Source organism: Diadema antillarum, unplaced genomic scaffold (genome assembly GCF_040938485.1).
Source record: "Diadema antillarum isolate AM-2024a unplaced genomic scaffold, OU_Dant_1.0 seq00001384_RagTag, whole genome shotgun sequence".
NCBI classification, from domain to species: Eukaryota; Metazoa; Echinodermata; class Echinoidea; order Diadematoida; family Diadematidae; genus Diadema; species Diadema antillarum.
The window spans coordinates 474,515-498,011 of NW_027272140.1; the positions used below are offsets into that span (position 1 = coordinate 474,515).

At 38.6% G+C, this 23,497-nt stretch overlaps 1 protein-coding gene across 1 annotated transcript in view; it reads left to right on the forward strand.

The window, feature by feature from the left end:
* Positions 1-23,497, forward strand: part of LOC139708900 (high-affinity choline transporter 1-like) — a 98,754-nt gene that overhangs the window by 20,623 nt on the left and 54,634 nt on the right. The window lies entirely within an intron of this gene.

Genomic DNA, 23,497 nt, shown 5'->3' on the forward strand with positions numbered 1-23,497 from the left:
CCGAGTATACTTGGGCAAGTGTCTATGGGAAATGCATGTTGTAGCAAATCAGCCCGTCCTCAACGGGTAAAAGAACTAGGAATGTGGTATTTTAGAAAAGTATTGCATCAGGTAGTGATTTGTGCTTCAGAGTTGCTGTGTCAGTAACACGATTTCAACTCATCCTAGCATGATCCTGTAAGTCAGCACTTAAAGGACAAGTTCACCTTCATAAACATAAGGATTGAGAGAATGCAACAATGTTAGTAGAACACATCAGTGAAAGTTTGAGGAAAATTGGACAATCGATGCAAAAGTTATGAATTTTTAAAATTTTTGTGTTGGAACCGCTGGATGAGGAGACTACTACAGCTTGTGAGTCATATACGTACAACAGTATAAAGAAAATATAAAGAAAATTTAACATATTTTCACTTTTTTCACATAACAAAAGAGCACTTGACTTTGCTCTTTCTAAAGGCAGGGGGAATAATATTACCCATAACATTTGTCGGTAACGAGTTGGGGGAATGTGAACTTTTTTCATAAGATGAAATTTTGTGAAATTCTCTTTATATTTTCTTTATATTGTTGTACGCATGTGACATCTAAGTTATTCACACTGCAGTAGTCTTCTCATCCAGCGGTTACTGCACAAAAACTTCAAAAATTCATAACTTTTGAACGGATTGTCCGATTTTCCTCAAACTTTCAATGATGTGTTCTACTAATATTGCTACATTCTCTCAATCCTTATGTTTATGAAGGTGAACTTTAAAGGGGAAAAAGGAATAAGAAGTGGACATTATTTAACAGTAGAACTTACATGCACTGAAACTGATGTGATTCAAACCCAACTAACCCAAAATGGATGGCCCATGTGGCATATGTTTTTAGATAAAGCAATCTTTGAATACATGCAAAATCAGGTTATTTTGATGACTTGATATACAAATTAGATTGACCAAGAAAGTGTGACAATGCTGTGGGAGGTTTCATTAACTCCATAAAAATTTATCATTTATTGCTAATGTTAGTTGACAGGATGGTCATTTTGGCACACAAATATCTGCATAGGTGGGACTACATTGTATATTGCAGATTTTTACAAAACAGTGAAACATACATGTAGTTTTTTTATAATACCCTTAAGTAAAGTGAGAAGCGAACAGTTTGAATTTGATGTCTTGCGCCGGTGAGGTAGAATATTAATTATTTCATATCATACATTGTCAAGGGGGAAATGGTGATCTGCAGCCAGTAGATTTGTCTCTAACAATGTAGAAGCAGAGGTCATAGATAGCGATCACGGTAGGAAATATTCGCACAACGGCTTATTACCCATGAGTGCCCAGCCTTATGAATTCACTGGAGTGCAAATGTGCTCTGTGATGCTGAATTGGATCATCAGTTTGTTTTTTCAACATGTGGTTGTTTGTGCAATTTTTTTAAAATTCTTTTCATTCAAGTAACACAATCTGGCAGTGTTCTTTCAATTCATTCCACCCGTGACTAACAGACCAATAGTGATTCTCATAAATGCCTGATAAGCTTTTATGTTTTGCTTTTTTTTGTGGTCATTTTGGTATAGTTGCAAAAGCTCATTTCAGCATTTGTACACATATTATATGTTACATATTTTGAAAACACAATCAAAATGATAAACAAGTCATGTACTGTTAGAAAACTACAAAGAAAAAAACATGAATGAGCTGAGGTACATTGGAATAGAGTACATTTGTGTACAGAAGGGTTTTTGTGTTCATGTATAAAGCTGCTAGAAAGCAGGCACAGCATGTGATATGCAGAACTGTGAATCTTTAGTAGTATTGGAACAGCAGTGGTGAAGGCATGCTTAAAGTAACAGGTTCCTTTACTGGAACATCCTCATTAGGCCTTTATGAGTTTATATAAGAAGCCCTCTTGTAAGCATCTCATAAATGTAATTACACCATGGGCTGCTAACTGATTAATTAAAAGATTATTTGCATTCCTGACAGAACATACCCTGTCGGGATAATGAGAAAGAAGAAATTAATTATCTGCATAAAGGCAGCATAGTGTTGGAGTGGACTTGGGAAACAGTGTTAGGAAGAAAACAGCTCATCTCTTGTGGTTTTCAAATATAAAGCTGACATGCTAATGAACAGACACAGACTTTTATTGGGCACCACCAAATAACATGCGCAAGGTACTATAAGAAAATCTGCATTGCAAATACGGAGGTGCATATCGAGTAGCATCCATAGTCATGTAGCTACACCCCATGAATATGTTTGGATGCATTATTAGCAGATAAAGTCTGATGATGATCCTCATTTCTCTGTATTCCTGATGAGGCAATCATTTTGTTTTTCAAATTCATCAGCACTTGACGTTAAGCAGAGAGTCAGTCCCACCCAGTAGCCGTGCACTTGAATAAGATAATCACATGTATTTTTTTTAATGTGTGTGTTTGTGTGTGTGTGTGTTTGTAACATTATGTTTAGAGGGAGACAAATTGAAGAAACTCACACCTGAACCTTCACCCCTGTGAATAATATCTTTCTTTCATTTAATATGCCTTGTCCGCCTTGGACTACTTAACATTTAAGAATGTCAGAATTTCGGAGCTTGGGTATTTGTTCCATGTTCATCGTGTCACTTCCGGCAACTAGGGACAGCCTGGTGGTAGTGTCGCTGCCCGGAAAGCAGTAGATGACAGGTTCGAGTCCCACTGGTTCCTTTTTTCCAACATGTTTATTAATTTACAAATCAGCAGTTATGACCTTAACAAATCTAATTTGTAGAGGGAGACAAATTGAAGAGACTCACACCTGAACCTTCACCCCTTTGAATAATATCTTTCTTTCATTTAACATTATTTTTATGAATTATTTTTTTTATTAACTGATGTATAAAAGGCCAATGAGATAGACAAGATAAATGTATGAAGTAAGTGCTCTATGTAGCTCTATCCTTGGCATCATCGGCTAATCCCCCCCCCCCCATTGTAGGCATCAGGTTTCAGGTGTCTGTGTGGTTAATGGGTGCCTTTAATGGTGAGGATGAATGTTATGCTGACATCTGCTCTTTGAAGTCAATGCACCTGTTTCCTATCAAATTTTAGTGTGCATACGTAATATAAAATAATAGATAAAATGCATTGTATAGTGTGCAATTTGCAGGGTTTTCTCCCCTTTTTTTTTCATTCACCAGACTTTTTTTGTGCTGCTTGTAGAAACTTTCCTAATGCACACTTCATTTGCTGCATGGGCCTCCAATGTGTGGCTATCCCACAGCTTTATTTCAGTCACAGAAATAATGAAAGAAAAGATATTTATAATGAGCTTCAAACACAACTGATCCAATTTTTCATGTGCCAAACTATGATGTACGTATGAATATGCGAACCCACCATACAAAGCTTACAGGTATTCATACACATCATGTCGGATGACTGACTTAATTAATCGATTCGTTAGCTGTGTTTATTGATTCGGGCCAACTCATTTCAGTATTTTTAGACCAGGGCTACATGGTAAATCAATTTCACTGTACCATCGCTGGCACGTTACGATGTTCATCAATGCCAGTGGCAGAGGGAGATGGCATTTTAGGGTCACACAGCAAACAAGCAGAAGCTGTGTCGGAGACTGGCCTTATCATTGAAAGGGGAATATTTCCATGGCAAGCAGCCTCTGTGAAGTCCTCCCGACAAAGGTGATAGTGGCTTAATCCTTCTGATATCCCTGGATATGAAGCTTCTCTTACCACAGGGGGCAGCAGAATCAGTCCAGCTTCAGGGCAAAGCTTATCTATTTGTGATATATCTCAAGCATGTGATATATCTCAAGCATGCTCTCATGGTTAAGCTCCATTGATCCAGGGAGGTGGAAGAAGATGGAGATGGCACTCTGAGAGCTTCCCTCAGAAAAAAAATCAAGTGGTCTTACACCGATTAACTTCTTGAAATCCAACCCTCATTCTGTGATAAATATGTCAAAATCTGGCCTTATCGGTCCACCCATCACCCTCCGGCGCACTAGAGTGACGCAACATGATCTCCTTTCCAGGCCTTCCATAAACACACGCTCGTAAAAATCGGGCTTTGAAGCGATGCGTGGCACCGACAATATGACGTCATATTCAAAATTTTGGCAGTCTATTACATTCAGTGACAGACGTCCCCCTTCGAAAGCTACAACTTATGGCTCAAGAATTGGGTAGCGTAGTATGACTATACCTTTCGCTGGTTCAGCAGACTGTGCTGAGGAGATTGCCGTTTGAACCAGCGAAATCGGTACACAAACAACGGAGTTACTTAGCAGTAAGTTTTGTGCGCTAGAGATGTCATCATATTGTTTCTGTATCGATTATGAGAAATCCCGCACATTTCCGCAATTTTTTTATAGTTAGAGAGGTAGGGCTGACCTTGATCTTCAAAATGATATAAGTTACATGAGCGTGTTCGGGCGTGTTTTCAAACAGTTCGAGTGTAAAAGTAGTGCTTCATAGAGACCGAAGCGGTTTTTTTTTTCGTCTGCACCCGAGCGAGCTGGGGCTTTTCAGCGTACTCGTCGGGTTGTTGTAGGGCCGCCGCGTAGGCGTCGGGACAGCGTTCGTTGCCGTTGTTTCGGTGAATTTGAGTTACTAGTAAATACATATTGGAATGGAAAGTTGAGTGTTAAAAAGTGTAAATTAGACATATCAGCCTTGATTATAATAATTTTCCGTAGAGAATTAAAGATGATATCTATAAAAGCCTAGATGTATGATGCTGTAAGTATATTTTAGGGGGAAAAACAGAGCTTAGTATACAGTGTTTCGCCTCACTCTCCCTCGATCATTCATCGGTAAATACCGGTAATCGGCTTGACTCTACCCCATGCTAACGTTACAAAAAATTGAATTAAAAAGTAGTAGAGTACACCTCTGGAGCTAGTAGAATCTAACGTTTAACAGTGGTTAGATTCTAGTTTGTGAAATACTAGAGTCTACTAGCTAGGACTAACGTTAGGTATGCTTTTGCTAGGCAGCGTACCTGAGGTGACGCTGCGCTATTAAACAGTGTCCTGAGCCTTGCCCTTGCCTTGGCCTCCAATTTCCAAGCCAAGGCCCAACTATTAAACTTTCTGAGTTTCAGTTTCAATTGCAAATCAAATTTCGTTAAGTTGCTGTGTCAATGTGATTTTGAATTTGCTAAAGGCAATTCCTCCTCAACAAACTCGTCTCCGTCAAAATCACGATCGCCTGAACCACCACCACTGCTTACACCACTGCTTTACAGAATACACTCTAGAGTTCTGTGCTTACACCGTAGGACGCCATTTTATTCCCCGACCACAATGCATTTCGCGTCGTGATTTCCGCCACAAGATTTACGACTTGCTGTGCGCCGAGCGTGAGTAATGGGATTACGGGAGGGGAAAAAAAACGCTGTCGGGGCCACGCATGACTTCAAAGGAAACTCAGAAGAGCACACTCCATCTTTCTTCCACCTCCCTGATTGATCTATCCCGCACACATGACATGGCTCAGATGTCCGGCCATTATGCTGCATTAAAGTGTTGGTAATCAATAAACCAATTAAAATGGTTTCATTTTCTATGTTAGCTGTGTATTTGCATGCATGTTATTAGGCCAGGGAACAAAGCCTTCTCAAATGAAAATTGTTCTGTGGCGGATGTAGGTGAAATGGGGCAAGAGAAATGTATGAAGTTGACAGTTTTCAAGTGAAATGCTTTGACCAAGAAAAGAAGTCTCTTTCATGTGTGGTCCGTACTTTCTTTACTCACTTGATTCATAGCAGGAGAGGGTCGCACGGACAATTTGCTGCCACCTTAGCGGTGGATTGGACCATGAGAAGATTGTGCAGTGGCCGCATTACAGTCGTCTTGCCCCCTAAGGCTAAGGGAGGGGCGTAATGATCTAGAGTATGAATAATTCATGAGCGCACTGGCTGAAAATGAGGAGTACAATGCTAAGTGGCATAGGGTATGGGAGGAGGGGTAGGAAAGAGGTTACTGCACTGAGTGCATGATATTTGTAGTGGAGCTAACCATCTTGTCTGCATTCAGATTAGTGAAAAGTTCAGGTAATCTCAACTTCTCATAACCACTATACCTCCCTACCCTCCCCTGTGCTATAAATCATACATCGCTGTAATACAAACCGATATATATTCATACATTATGTACATTATGTTCGTATCTGTAGCAACATGAATTGATTTGTGCTCCACATGTGACATGCAGATTATTCAAACTTCTTCCCACAATGAACGGGACAATACCATAGAACCATGCTGCAGATATCAGAAGGGCACTTCGGCTATCAAACAAAACGGACAGACTTATCTGAACATTTTAACGGTCCTCAAAATATTGCTTTATACATTTCATCTACTTGCTTACTTGGTACTGCCACTAAAGCAGTTCACAGAAACAGAATAGAGCAACATGATACCATGATACAGTCTTTAAACTTTGAGGCAGTTTATTTGGGTGTGATGTAATTTTTTTTTTTTTAATATCCTGTAATTTTTAACTTGGCAGCCTGTGGCAACATTAGGGTTGCTACTGCATGCAGGCTCTGTAATCTGTAATTCTATTGAATTCACCTGAAACACCTTTCCTTCCTGCAATATCTGATATGAGATCTTTTGTAGAATCTGGCAAAAGTTCCCCAGTGTGCTATTATGCATAACTTGACATTGAGCTGAGATTATTCCTACACAGTACATGCATCACATGATCGTAGTATATCATTACTTTTGAGTTAATTGAATCCTTTACAGAGACTCTTTGTGAAGTGACGTACCAACTTCACTGGTACAAAACTGATACAGGATGCAATGCAGGCTGGGTCATGAAGTATTGATGGAGAGTTCATGCTAAATGCATGGATTTGAGGAGACGAGTCTGCCACACACCTGCTCATCTTCATCAGCTCATATGGTGATGCCTTTCAGTGGTGGAGCTCATGCACTTCTTAACCTTTTGGTCCTCATGAGAATTGTAGGTACGGTGGATGGATGCTGTGTCTGTACCAGACTGATATCAAAGAGTTTCGGTATTTGATTTTAAGCTGAATTCTGTGCCATCTTTTCCCGATACATCAAAGACTTGGAGACCAGATTTTAATGAGTGAGAGTCTTCTGTGGTTTGTAAATTGTGTTGTATTTCCTTGGTCTTCTCGCAAATGTTGCACATGTGTTGGACTGTAGCAGTTGTACAAAATCTCAAGAACTGTGCACTGAATAGCCAAGTGCGTGATATTTGTATTTGACCCCACATAATTGCACCACATGTATCAGATTACTCATTTCAGTGAGCTCACTTTCTCTTGTGCTTCACAGGTAATATGAAACAACGGCTCTAGGACCATCATATTGGAGACACATTGGTTGTTGACTGTAGAACTTAACAGCAGTGAGCCCTCATAAGAATAACTATCCAGAAACATGATTAAGTAAAATAAAGAATAACAAAAGTATAGCTCTAGATGCGGTGAATCAGGAAGGGGGGGGGGGGGGGGACAGGCCCTATATCTTCCGAGTGAATCCGATATATAGTTCAGGCTGCACACCTGTGCTTAGTCTCAGCCATCTCCCCAATTAGCCCTCCCTGCATCCACCACGGTTAGCAGACTCTTTCCAGGAAACGCCACCAATCATCTCTCCTCCGCAGAGAATCCCTTGCGATGTCAAGGATCATCACACAATTTATCAACTTCATGATGAATTTCACTCTTCTAAAAGACAGACTCGGAATCAGAGAAAGTGCGGGGGGGGGGGGGAGAGTGAAGAGACAGACTGAAAAAAAAGAGAGAAGTGATGAAAAGTCTTGCTCCAAACCACAATATAATCACACACATGATTTGGTCCACTGGAAGAAGTTAGGTATTGACTCGCGAGCGTACGTCAGTCCATCATCTTGTTAATTAATAATCGCGCCTATGGGATGACATCACGGCTGTGATCATGGCAATGAGCCGTAATTACGGACTGCTTGTAACGGAAGTAGCGGATCAAGTCTAGGCCGGGATATTGACTGCTCCATTGATTGACGATTCATCTCAATGAGCTTGTGTGTACCGAAAGGACTGTATTACTCTCAGCACACACCAATATGAGAAGGGGATCAATGAGGGACAATTTTCATAAAATGCTAGTGTACCTGTTAATATTGTCTCAATGTCTTGACCTCAAACTTGAATGTTAGGATCAAATGCAGTTATAGCTTCTCCCCTTTCTACCACTCTTGCTCATAGAAAGCATAAAATGATAGAAATATGTTAATAAGATGATTAGTTGGTCACTCTTTTGCCTGATCTTATTTGATAATTGGTTGGTGTAATCTCACAAATGTATATACACTATATGAGCTCTCATTTAGATAGGAAATTGTGCCATTTAAAAAAATTTTATTTTTGTTATTTTTCTTTTTTTGAGAACTTCTTTAGACTGTACTGGTACATCTATAGAGGTTCCAATGAAATCAAACTTCTTAAAGCCAGAATGGCATAGGCTGTACAGTTACCATGGTATGACTACTTTATTGCTCTGTTTTATGCCAGTGACAGTGTTGTCTGTCTTGAGCAGTGTCACATTACACTTATGTAGCTGCATGAAGTTCTGCATGTGTTGACCAACAGGACAAAATTATTTTATCTACAGAGGATTGCAGTTGAAAGATTTCTGTCAAATATAACATTGTTAATCTGTCATCCAGGATAGAAATATTGTCTGACAAATAAAAATTACCTGAGTGTTTCTTATCTTGACAAGATATCCGGAATGATGCATGTCCCGACTATCTGGTTGCTGCTTGATACCTCGCAACCACTGATTTCAAGCCTAGTATAGAGCCTGATTGAAATTTTCAACACACGCATGATGGATGTTTGGCCATAATGTCATCATTTTTTTAGTTGTTCTCCTGTGGGCAATATGGTATTTTTCTTGTTGTTGCAGAGTTATTTGGTTATTACTTGGATTACAGTACGTGAGCTAGCACACACTCTGACCCAAAGAGAATAGAAAATGAGACCTAATTCAGAGAAATAGATACGTACCCTGTTCATGGTTGTCTTTCCATTTCACTCCAGATCACTTTCTAGTTTGATAGAGTATACATCATTATATCTATGACTGTGGTCCCAGAACTGTCATTATACAGGGCTGAGGAAATCATATTGCATAACTGCAAGCATTTCTACTGTAGATCAAATCCATTGACCCATTTGGTGTCTGTGTACATCACAGGAAAGTAAAACAACTTCATTGCTTTATAGTAAATAGGTAGAGTGAAATTGGCGTTGTGATTGGTTGGATTGTATCACGTGATCGTGCAAAAATTCCGGTATAGTGGCACGACCGTGCCACTATAACGCTTACGCTTACGCTTATGCATAATGCCTACGCTTTATGTACGAAGAGATTCGCGCAAGGCCTAGGAGGGAGGGCGGCCGATGGACGTAGTGTAAGACGAGGCCATGCATTTCAATGTCATGCGCGCGTAGAGCTCTGGATCGTGGACGCAGAATGTAGGAGTTTTATAAGCGAGTCCGCGCTGTGATGTGCAATACGCATACACGGCTGTCTGTACGTAACAGCGTCGCACTCTGTGTACAGTTTACTCAGTATACGTAAACTACATACGGTAGGTTGCGGTTCTGCGTGCAACAAGTGCAGTGCCGGCGGTAAGGTACGGTGAGTCTTATTAGGGCCTAGACCTACGGAAATACATGTAGATCGAGGGACCTATTTACTATAATAATTAGTGCATGTTCTATTGATGCACCAGTACTGGACTCGTGCAGTTCTATTCACCTCGGCCTGCGGCCTCGGTGAAACAAAACAGCACTCGGGATAATTTAGTATTTGTCGTTCTCTAATCCAGTATAGTGCATCATAGAGCATGCACTATTTATATAGTAGAATACGCCTGCTGTACATTTTGCAAAGAGGAGATGGCTGCTGTCAATTTGAGTTGGTTATTCCAATGTCTTAACCCGTTGAAGACGAGTCCCGAGTATACTTGGGCAGGTGTCTATGGGGAAATGCGTGTCGTAGCAAAATCAGTCTGTCCTTAACGGGTTAAAATCTGTTGCACTGCTCCCTCCTCACAAGAATAGTCTCCTTGATCCTTGTATCCTCAGTTACAACCAGACATGTTGTGATGTTGAATCATTGTTTGTGAAATACCAAATTATGGGATTAAATAAATATGTCCAAATCGTTTTTGTATAAAAAGCACCAGAATAGAAGCTGTAGGTAAATCTAATCAAATCCCCTCTTCCTATCCCCCCCCCAAAAAAAAAGAGAAGAAAGAGAGAGAGAGAAAAAATGACAAACTTGATTTCAAATACTTCTTTAAGATTGACTTTGAGATTGAAATTCCTGTAATTTTCCGGCATACCGAGTGACGCTGCTAGCTGTTGTGTCATGGCTTATGAAAAGCCAAGTGGTACAGACTTGACTAATGAGAAGTGCGTATTTCTCCAGTGATGGTCAATTTCAGAGTGATTGTAAATACACCATTGCAAAGTGAGGACTAATGAAGTCTCCATTAGGCAGGGAATTGGATCACTCCTTGGAGTAAGATGAGAGGAGACACCTTGGAGATGTGCTATCTCACTTTTTTCGTCACACACACTAGAAGGGGCATTAGAGCGAGTACAGCGCGAGTGCAAGGAATTTCTTTTAGGGTTGCATATAGACATTCAGCTGAGTTGTTAATAAAACGGACGAATATGCGTAATCAAAACTGCTTGAATTCGTTTGTGCTTGTAAAGAAAAAAAATAAAAAAGGGAAGGGAAGTGTGCATCAGTTCGTCAAGCTAGTGAATATCTTAAAATCAGGGATGAGTAAAGATGACTTTGAGTGTTCAGAAATCACGCTGATTCACCTCCTTAAGGTTGCAAATGAAATACAGCTTGTAAGAACTTATTAACTTGACTTGTACATCTCATTTTCTTGCAAGTGACAAACTTTTTGCATTTTTTACTCTATTTTGTTGAAACCCTGATACAGAGACTCCAACCTAAAGCACCTTCTGATCTGGAGATTCTCCCACCTGAAACCCCTAGCAAACGGGAGACTCCAACTTGATGTGTGCGAAGCGCGAAGTTCCTAGGGTTCTAGATGCTCTCTTGTGCTATCTAAGGCTTATTTTTTCAACACACGATAGAAATAAGTAAGAAATCCTTTCCAACGGGAGACAAAGAGCCAGGGCGGAGAAATTAAATTTCAAACGGGAGAACGGGAGATTTTGCAAAAATGGGTTTTCGGCGGGAGATCTCCCGTCCAAAACGGGAGAGTTGGAGTCTCTGCTGATATTAGCAGATTTTAGACTTTGAGCAGTACTATTATGAGCAATGGAAAGATCACAGCATTGCCATTATGTAGATGAATATAATCAATTACTCAATTATGCTAATTTTTATGTGGGTTACATGATTAAAATTCCTGTTATTGTTTTGCAGAATACCGGTATCCATATTTTCCCTATTACATCATGCTGCTTGTGTGGGATGCATGTAAGTACTGAATACACTGAATATTTTGCGAGGTTTTTATGTTCGCGAATTACGCGAGTCAGGTGCTATTTGCGAAATTAAAGACACAGGAAAATATTGACTCTGATCCCGATGTGAATGTGACGTACGTGTGTACTCTTCTCCGTTCAGTACAGGACTCCACGATCGCAAATTTAACCACTCGCGAAATCGTCGGGGATTCCTGATTGCGAAAATTTAGACTCGCAAAATATATGGCGTAAACAATACATGCCTCAATGGAGTGACCAATGTGAGGCTACAACTAGTACCAATTGAGTGTTGTGAGTTCACATCTTAGGTAGAAAGCTTGAAGCTCCTTTTACTTGACTTCAGGTTGTGAAGTGATACCAGTTTTTTGTTTGCCAAAATATATTACAAATGTGTCATTATGTCAGTAGTTTTTATGTTTTGTATGGACCAAGCATATAATTTTAGTACTGGTATAATGGTATAACTGGTAGCTATAGGACTCCTTGTGTGAGCACCTCTCCCCACAAAAATCTTATAAAGTTGCTGATTCTTAAAGTTCTGATTTGGGTACTTTCATTCTCCAGTGACAGAAGGGATGAAAAACCAACCAACAGATTCACATACTGTATACGCTATAATTTTCGCGTACATAAATTTTCGCGAATTGCCGCTGTCACACATTTTCGCGAGTGGTTAAATTCGCGATTGGGGGACCAGAGAAAATATGAAGTGGCAAAGAAAGTGTGAATTTTCAACTTACTAGCAAATAAGAATGATACTAGTTATACACTGCATGAAAAAAACTTACCAAACTCTGCGAACTAGTAAGTTAGAATTCAACATTTTTGAAGTGGTTAAGTCCATCGCACTAGATTTCTGACGAGTGGTCCCCTTGCGATAATGGATTGGCTCTCTGCAGTATTCGTAAGTAGACGTGGACGTGCTATATGTACGTAAACAAGCTTAGCCAGTATGGTCAGTTCGGTAAGCCGTGACATGGTATACTAGTACTGAAATGTTCGTATCATCAAGGCAAGGGATTCATATTTGAAGGTAATATTTTCGCGTGTTGTTAATTTCGCGAATAGCTCCCGACTCGCGAAATTCGCGAAAATAAAACCCCCGCGAAATATATAGCGTATACAGTAGTTTTGAGAAAAATTGGCTTTGAAGTTCAGATGCTGTACTGTATGAATTAGGCATTTATAAACACAAAAGCCAATTCACAACATTATTGCAACATACTGCATAAATCAGGGGGGGGGGGTTTATATTTTAAAGAATTTGGTATCAAAACTCAATTATATTGGAGTTGAAATATAATTTTTTGATTATTGATTATGTATCAGACATCTTATCTTATCTTTTTAAAGCCAAATGACTGTGGTTTGCGATTCTTTTGGCCTTCGTGTCTCTGACTGTAGTAATAGGTGAACACGGAGATAAAATATATTCATGCTGACTGTTTTGTCATAAGGATACAAACAAACGAACAAAGAAAATTATAAGATCTTGGGATCTGTTCAGAGATATGTGTGGTTTGGTTTGTTTTGGTATGTCTTATGTGATGGTTATTCCTATAATCCTCCTTATATACTGTATCATGAGATTCTTTACTGTCTTCACCTTGTAATTTGAGGAGTTACAATGCAAGGTATGTAGTTAAAAGGATTTCAGAAGAGTTTGTTTTCTAACCACTCTCAAATCTAAACAGCCAAGGGGTGGACACATGATTCTAGTTAGTGTCACATCCTGTTGTTTAAAAGTGACCTTTGTTTCAGAGCTCTCTTTCTTTCTCACTTTTTTTCTCTTTCCTTTTTTTTTCTCTCTCACTTTGGCTGGAAGGAAATTTTCATGATTTCATGTTCTGTCAACAAAGTTTGAGCGAAAACAAACTGACTGGAATGCTGCAAGGGAGCATTCTATGTTTGCACATAACTGGATGCGGAGGAAGCCTGGTGCCATCCGATGATGCTAACAGGAAATGAATTTCAAGTTATGTCGTTCACTTCAGTGTGCATCAGTAATTTTGTCATCCATGTGCAGAAAAGAGTGCAGCATTCCCTCAAATTATTTCATGCAAAGCCATTGCTGCACTGAGTTATTGCAGGGAGGTGGGAAGAGAGAGAGAGACCTCCCCGGTTATTGTATCTGCTGGTATCTTTCTTCTGTACTGTGGGATGGGGAAAGTATTCAACCATTTACTTCGAACATCAAAGATTTTCATTCTGTGGACAAAAAGCTGGCACGACAGAAATCCATGAGCAACACTGCTTCATCCTGAAGTTGATTGGGATCGTGTATATTTCACGTTTCACCATTTCCAGTTGCCCTTGTGTGTTAATTTCTGCAGAATGCAAGCTGTGAGCCCGAATGAAGTATAGAGGACCGTGTTTGGGCCAGCAATGCACTTTCTTTCCTTCTGTCCTTCCCTCTCTCAGGTCATCTCTCGCAGACAAATTTATTCAGTAAGGTTACCTCTGGAAACGAGCGCTGATGATCTTGTGTCGAGAGACGTACGCGTGTCCGTTTTTATTCAATTTCAGTAGGTGGTTGCAAGTGGCTCTTCTCTTTTGTTGTCTCTGCTCAGCATCCTGTGGTGTGTTTTTTCTCCCCCTTTCTAAAATTTTTTGAGCTGACACAGGATGGATGAAAATGTCATGGCTACACTGATCATCACTGTGAGTCAGGTTGGGATTAGATTATGAGAATTTCTTTCTTTTTTTTTTTTGGGGGGGGGCACTCTCAGAATTTCCTGCCATGTCGGCTGATTATGTTTGAATTGGATCCAACAAATTTCCGACACTTTGCAGGAGAAAGAAGGCATTCATTTGGCCGAGTGGGTGGGTAAAGGTGGGGTTGTGATATTGAGTAAGGATGTATGATCTCCTGCATTGGCCATTCCTTTTTTCTGAATGTAATCTACAGTTTATGTTTGGTTGTTTATTATCATTTTGCACAAAAAAGAAATGACGATATGAATAGTTATGTCCATAAATATGAAAAAAAGGGTATAGATCGATATGTTAGATATATTCTTTTTTTAAATGGCCAATATTTGTAATGCAGGATTAGGGTTAATTTCTCAAATTTCAATCAGACATAATTGATTAATGAGCAACTGAAATTGAGGTTATTGTTAACCATGGAATGAGTACAGTTGATTGCAATTGCACCATATTTGTACAATAAGAGTGTTTTTTTGGTGGTTGTTGTTGTTGCAAGAAATACAGTAGACATTTCCATTACTCGAGTAAGTATGCCACGATAAAGCACTTATTATGATAAACACAGCATATCTCAAAATGAACTGCAATTCAGACTAAAATGTCGTCTTTCCATTGAAAGCAGATCAATTTTTAGTAGTATTTTTTATTGTCAGTGGAATGCCAGTCTTTCATGCCCCACTACGCAGAGCATTCACAGGGAAAGACATATGGCGATGAACATAAGCACACACAAAAAAAGAATTTTGTCTTCTAAAACCCCATGAAGGGGCCAGTCCACTGGTTGGCATGGCAACCACTTGAAAAGGCAGATAGGTGTAATCACATTTGGAATACTTTACGCCAATTCTTACTCAATCTAGGGAAATGCATATAATGACAAAATGATTTCCTAACAACTGCATAGGGACCAGTGATTGTCCAACAACTTAGGAACTCTAATGGATGGCTTAGAGTGCCTCTTTTGCTTTCTCTTTTATGGCTTTCTCTTTTTCACTTTGACATCTTTTCATGGACAAGAAGGGCAGGATAAGAATCAAGCATTTTACATGTATGTTGTGATTAGTTTTAGAAAATGCCTACGGGCACCATAGGTATGTGACAATTGGAATGAAGTGTCATTTCTGAGTTATTTTTCACATATTGTCCATGTCTGCAGAAGCTGTATAGATGAAGGTGAACAGTGATTTCCTGATTTTCTTTTTAAATCTTAAAGTAAGTATATTGTTTTGTAAATTGGGACTTTAAAACAATTTGTTGGGGGTTGGAATTTGAAATCAAGAACCACAGTGATACACTGAGGAAGAATTATCATTCCTTGTCAAGAGAGAACAGAGCAATTTTCTACCTTGGTAAAGATCAACACCTGCGAGGCAATGCTTTTGCAAGTTGTCAATATTTTTAATAATCCAAAACTCTTGAGAAAAGGAAAACACTGAGATATAGCACAAATAAAGTAAGTAAATTGGCCCTGTGTTCAGATTTAATCACTATACATATTTGTGGAGTCATAGAGGAAATTGCTTTAAAAAATACCAACAACACAAGTTACATTACAAAGCCAAAATAAATGCAACAGGTGTTTGGGTGCTTTAATCCACAGGTTAATTGTTCAAATAAGTTGTTGTAGTCAAAGGAAGTAGTGAAACCTACACAGAAAATTAGATTATAAAATTTACATACATGGCTGCTTGCACACTTTTTTCCATCACTTTGCCATGGGAGAAAAAGGACTGTTTCATTTGTAACTCTGCAACTGCCTACTTCAAGTGGCATCTACCGTCTAAAGAGTACTGTTTTAAATTAGGTTAGCCATTCCAGTGCACAGCCTGAAATGACAGAATATTCATGCAGAAATGCTAATATGACTGGAATTGTTGCTGTAACTCAATTGCGAAGTAGAAATGTGCATGTAACGAAACTTCACAGAGGCATATTATTTACAATTCATAAAAGTAATTTGCCGGCAAACAAGTAGTGGGAGAAAACAGATGCTCTTGAGTATGATTGTTACCTGCCGTTTATCACAGGCAACCCCCCCCCCCCCCAAAAAAAAAAAAAAAAAAAAAAAAAAGAGAGAGAGAAAAAGTCAGGAGGTAACAGGTGCATCAGACTCAGTTGAAGGAAAAGAAGACAAAGACGTCACTGAAAAACATTGTAATTGCAGTCTGTATTTTCCTCAGTCCCAAAGTTAGGAGATAGTTCGTGTGGGCTCCCCTTTGCACAAAGAGTACCACAGTGTCCCACTGGTAAGGAATTGTGTCATGTGAAAGCCGTCAACATTTCAAGAACATTTAATAAACTGTAACTTGCTCATGAAATCATGGCATGTTTTCTTCATTTCATCATTTCATGGTGTGCATGTTTTCTCTTAGCAGAAGAAAAAAAAAATGCCTGAAATTTACTTGAATGTGACATATTTTTATATTCAACGATGTTCCATCATGAAGATTAACTGGAAATGATAGTTGCAAAGCATGGGAAATATTTTTATATTCAACAATGTTCCATCATGAAGATTAACTGGAAGTGATAGTTGCAAAGCATGGGAAATTTGCACATAAGCATTATGGTTATAATTTCATCAGAAGCGGGACAACAATATTCTGATTGTTTTACAGTAGACACCGCAACTCTGAAAGTTTCTTAATTTTAGATGTCAAAGTTTATTATCGTAATGTGATACAGCATGACAGCCTTTAAGGAATTCTTTCTAATCAGGCTTGTTAGCAACCTAATAAAGATGCTTGTAAAGTGTGCAAGTGCTGGTAAGTACAGCTTGTTCTTTTCTTCAAGCTAATTGTTTACCATGGAGCAGGGTCAGGATCCATTTATTGCCATCATGTCGTAACCAAATGAATAAAACCTTGTTTGTACAACACACTCTGGTTACACTCCCACCTAATTAGCGCTACATCGCAACGCACTGTGGCCATCCACACAGACCTGCTGAATTCATTAGCAGGTTGACAGATCATTGCATCATCACAAAAATCAACCAATCTCTCCCTCTCTCTCTCTCTCCTTCCTTCTCTTTCTCTTCTTTGAATGTCCTACAATACTCACAGATAATTTCCACTCTTTGTAAACCATTACACTCTGTCTGGACAGTCTATATTCATCTTTCTCCTGTACATTATTGGCTGAATATATAATAATAGTATTGATAATGATAGTGGTAATAATAATAATAATAATAATCATAATCATAATCATAATAATGATAATAATAATAATGATAATAGTAATGATAATGATGATAATAATGACAATGATAATAATGATAATAATAATAATAATGATAATGATGGTAATAATGACAATGATGATAATGATAATAATTATAATAATGATAATGATGATAATAATGACAATGATGATAATGATAATAATAATGATAATAATAATAATAATAATAATAATAATAATAATAATAATAATAATAATAGTAATGATAATGATAATGATAATAATAATATTCCCAATCTCTTTGCTTCTGCTTTTTCTGATGCTTCTCTGTCCTTCCCTCTCTCTCTCTTTTGCTCTATCTATCTATCTATCTATCTAGTTATCTATCTATCTATCTATCTATCTAGTTATCTATCATTCTATTTCTCTATATGTCTGCATTTCTCTATCTCTCTATTTCTCTTTCTGTCTATCACTCATCTGTCTATCTCTCTACTGGTATCTCTCTATATCAATCTGTCTCTGTAACTATGATATCTTTATCACTCTATCTTTCTATCTGCCTCTATTTCTATCTCTTTAATTATCCATTTATCTCTGTCTGTCTATATCTCTCTAATTAGTTCTCACTCTTGTGTTTACTTTTGTCAGTGGTTGCCAAGAAGCTGAGTGCATGTACTGTATGCCTTAGCTGGAGTGGTGGTCGTGTCTACTGGAATTTGCACAGTGTTTCACTTAATGATAATCCTTAATGCAATTAAGGTACCAATGTGGGGTGTAAAGATCCTATGTAGTAAACAAGTGACAATGTAATAGATCACATTAAATGAGTTGTGTATAAATGCATATATTAAAACATTGACAGAGATATAGATTTTCTTTTTATAATGCCTATACAATAACCCTTGCATGCATGTAGCATTTTATGCCAGCACTATGATGATAGTTTCAAAAGAAGAAAGAAAGATAGAAACCAGTGATAAGCACAAGGCTGATGCCAAGTGAAATCAAGGTGATACAAATGCTGCACAGTGTCTCATATATCTTTCTTTTGTTTCAAAGCTATTTCTCTGTGTTTTTCTCAGTAATTTTTCATTCAAAAGGAAGGCAGAGTATTACTCTCGTACACACAGCCTGTGTCATCTGACCATGACATGCTTTTACTGTTACAAAGCTGAACGACATTGATTTCTATTTTCATACTGCAATAAAAGCAAAAGGTGTCCTGCAAACTGTCTTGGAGCATGTATTTCATATATTATCTGTCACTTCAAGGGACATTTCAATCGCGGTAACTTGTAAGGTACAACGTATCATGATCAACCTCATTGCACAGGAAGGAGAGAGGGGGGCAGTATACACATGCACAATACACTTGTAGAATGTAACATGGGTGCAGAGAAGAAGAATATGTGCTGTTTAACTCGCTGATCATGCGATGTCTGGTTCTAAAATGGACAATTTTATGCATGAGGTAAGTGAGGGCACTGTTTACACATACTTGTAGCCACAGCGAGAGACTATGGTAAATGTGGAATTGAGGGTTACCAAACTTTAACCCGTTGAGGACTAGTCCCAAGGATACTCGGGCAGGGGTCTATGGGAAATGCATTTTGTAGCAAAATGGGCTGCTGTGATGCTAGAAACTCACAGATATTCCAAGTACCGCGGTAGACAAATTATACATGTCAAACTTGTTGCATTGGATAGCGTGCATATCTTAAGAGTTGTCCCTTGTGAATTATTTGGCTCACAACTGAGATTGTCACATCAGTCTTACCAGGCTGAAAAGAGCAAAATTCATAGAATCTTTCTGTGTAACTCTTAGAAATTCTAGAAAATGTGTTTCATTTCTCTCTCCCTCCCCATTGTGCATATGCATTCTGTGAAGTATATATTGATCGCTAATTGTGCAAATTATTTGGTTATTATGTGCTTGGAGTATTGGGAGGTAGGACGCCCATCTTATTGCACCTACAGTGCAATGATGGAAAATGGATGGTGATAACTTGTACTCTTGTCATCTAAGGTCATGTAAGGGGAGACACATATTCATTCTTTTTGCATGGTCATATCAAGGATGAACAATGTTATGTTTAACCTTCATGAAGTTGGCATGACTTGTATTGCTGAGATCAATTAAAGTTGAGGGCAGATCAATATTCCTCATTTTTCATCACCGTCAAAATGGGGTTGGTCAATTGTGTTTATTAAAGCGTGTGATAAATGTTACTTGCCAATGTGTTCAACACTGCGTGCATTGTCACGATTGTTAAAAATGGCTGCGTTCACATCCGGTCGGTTCCCACGCATTATCGGATGTTGGTGCGGCATTGAAACTTCAGAAATGAGGCCAAAACTCAACAGAAATGTGCATAGGATGGTGCAGGACACTGAAAGACATGCTTTGCTGAGGCAGGAGGCAGGGACAGCCTTTTCTGGGAAAGTTTGTTTGTTGAAGCACACAACGGATGACATTACATGTCACAGGCATCAAATTTTGCTTGCGTGGGCCCACACAATCATCAGAAATAGCATTCCCTGTAGAAAGAGTTGGGCTTAAAAAGCAGGAAGAGTAAACTTCCCAGGTATTGCACTTTTAATTGGTCATGAGTACCACTCAAGAAGTATCAGACAAAATCAGGGAAGACAGTGGTTACAGATATATGCTCAAAAGTGAGTTCATGAGGAGTAGGGAAGACAAAGTTACTAGTTACTTGGAAATGGCACTTAATACATGTAACTTATCCTCTTGCTGTTGCAAAGTTCAAGTTAACGTATGGATAACTCTTAGATAAAATACCTAATATTCATTGTATCATTTTGTACCTACATGTACAGCAATGCCTTAAAATTCATGATAACTTTTGTGTCTGTGATAACCCTCAATTATTGTCTTTACTTCAGGATGATTTACAGAAAGGAACATGTTTGTCCTTGGTGGAAAGTGATAATTTTGGATCATTTTCAGGTACCTTTCAAGTAATTTGGGCACCTTTTTAAATTCTTTGGCGGGAATTTGCAAGGATAGTCGAAATGAAATTCAACGGTAAGATCATATCCATCATTTGGAATTAGTCCACGGACTAAAACAAGCATGAAAGAGGAGTACCCTGCACTTATGCATGTCAGTGTGATTCAGTATTGGATGTTTGTTGACGCACGCGATGTGTGACGTGGGTTTGTGCAGTCAAAATTTACATAATTCACAGACAAGACTTGTGAATTCCAGCCTTCGTGTGTCATGCACCCTCCATTTATTGTAGGCTGCATTAAGATAAATCTTTGACTTTTAATTGAACACTCAGACACAAAATTGTATAAATGAACCTAGCATCCATAAAGACACAGAATTGGTAAGTTGCATCACTCAAAATATCCTATTGTACACAGTGGGCATAATCATGGTCCTTTTACCTGTGAGCACTGTAGATATAGCTTTACAAACTACTTTGCTGCAGTTTTAAAGAGAAAGTTGTTCAAGTTTGTTTTTTTTTTTTTGGGGGGGGGGGGGGAATTGGGGCAGAAGGAAAGTAAAATTGGAAAAGATGGTACCAGTGGTATTATCCTCTTTTCTGACAAAATACTAATTCTCAAATGTTCCTATCCGTTCCTAAATGTTCCTATCTTCATAACTTCTAATATCATATATTTACTAGAGTTTAAAGTAAAATACCATTTAGCTATTAGATATGACCTTTTTTTTCTTTCCAGAAGACTTGTCATATGCAGTTATTTTATTGAAAAAAAAATTGTGACAGAAATGTTTAGTGGTATATCAGTATAAAAATCTAGTGTCCATGTACACAGTATAGGTGAGGAAAGGTTTCCACATCCTTGCTCACCCAAGGGTAGGGGGAAAAGAAGAGCTTCCACGGAGAAGTGCCATGCTGCTGTTTTCGTAGAACTCTATTCCATGCGCGCCCACACAGACACACTTAAACCTGTATCGACGTTCCCTTTTCCATGGCATCTTCTGGCTTAATTGGGTGATCAAATACCCAACTGTTTGTTGAGATGGAGTGTAAATTTCATCCCCAATTTCATCCTCGGGAGTGCATCTCCCGGTTACCTCTATAGCTTGTGGCAGCGGTGGCAGCATTCGGTAGTCATTGTTGTGCAAACATCCGGAGCTGTGTGGAGCGGAATACATATTGAGTAATTGTGCTAAATTGGCTCTGCACATCATTCCTTTTTTTTTCTTTTATCTTTTTATTTTTTGAGTTGGGGGGGGGGGGGGGAGATTCAGTGCAGAGCGAGAAAAGACACTTTTTTTTCCTTTTTTTTTTTTGCTGGAATCAGCAGTGTGGGTGCACAATAGTATCTTGTGCTGTTTCCTGTATTCAGTAATGTTATCACTTTGGACTCATTACAGCTACTTTTGACCCTAACCGAAAAGGACACTCATTATCAGAAACACTTGATTTTTTTTTTTTCCAGGGCAACATCGTGCTCCTAGGAAATACATGGTTTAGATCAATATGAAATTTACGAATTTATTCAAATCCATTGCCAGGGCCTTTGTGTCACAATAATTAGGAAATTCCTCTATAAACAAAACTTGACATAGGAAAGATATGCAATGTTGACTTGTTAAAACATAACTTTCCAATGAAAAAAAAAAAATTGTCATAAAAACAATGTCTTGGTAAATAGACAAGTTATATTATATCATTCTGTCATAATGCAACAGAATGATATATTGTAATTTGTCTATATATTGAGACATTGTTTATGACAACAACAAAAACTGAACTTTTAAAGATTCAGACATCTGCCAAACAATTATGCATCTTCATTTCTCTTTAAAAAAAAAACGTATTAAGAATATTATTTCAACAAAATTCAGAAAATTCAGAAAACAAAATTATTTTATTACCATCTGTATGCCACTTGTACCACTACAGGTCATCTCTTGAAAGATGAGCACTGCATTATATTTTATAATATAGTGACTGGACTTCTGGGTAACTCTCATCTCATCAGAGCTCATATGGATGCTCTCGCAGGCATTTTTGTCCTTGTCTTTCAGACTAAACTTCCTGCCTACAAAACACACTGAACCTATTATCTGGTCTGTATCAAGACACATTATTACACCAGGCCCTAAATATTCTTTGTGTGCCTTTCAATATCAACATCGGTGTATCAAATTTAATTCAGTTTAATTTCTGAATTGTAAGCAGTGTATCATAAGATATTTTGCTGTTGAAGTACAACTTGCGATGATCTATTGATGCTTGAATACAGAACGGTGAGATGTGCAACAGAGTCTGATTGAATTTCTATGAAGTGTTTGTGCTGTATTATTTTTTTTTCATAATTTTTTTTTTTATACTAATCAGGAATTGTGAGACAATTGTAAACTTGGCGAGATTGGCAGTGGAACTTCAGCATAAGAATGAAAGATACCTGGTAGATATCCCTTTTAAGTGAAGGAAGCATTAAGGAAGCAACATTTTGGCATACTAATTTTTAGCTCACCTGAGCCAAAGGCTCAAGTGAGCTATTGCGATCGCCCTTCGTCCGGCGTGCGTCGTGCGTCGTGCATCGTGCGTAAACTTTTTACATTTTCATCTTCTTCTTGAAAACCCCATGACCGATTTTCATCAAACTTGGCAGGTAGCATCCCTAGGGGGTTAGGAACTCAATTTGTTAGAATGGGCACCATGCCCCACCCAGGGGGGCCCCCAGGGGGGCCCAAACCCCCCAAAATTAAGGAATCTGTAAAAATCTTCTCTAGAACCAGAAGTGATAGAGCTAAGTTAATACTATGAGTTAGTACATTGATGACTGTAGTTTCAAATTTGTTCATGGCAGAATCAGGGGTGCCCCCCTTGGGACCCAGGGGAGGGGGGTGGGGAGGGGTTCTAATGGGGCCTAAATTGTACATTTTCATCTTCTTCTTGAGAACCCCATGACCCATTTTCACCAAACTTGGCAGGTAGCATCCCTAAGGGGTTAGGATCTCAATTTGTTAAAATGGGCACCATTCCCCACCCAGGGGGCCCCCCTGGGGGCCCAAACCCCCAAAATGAAGGTATCTGTAAAAATCTTCTCTAGAATCAGAAGTTATAGAGCTAAGATA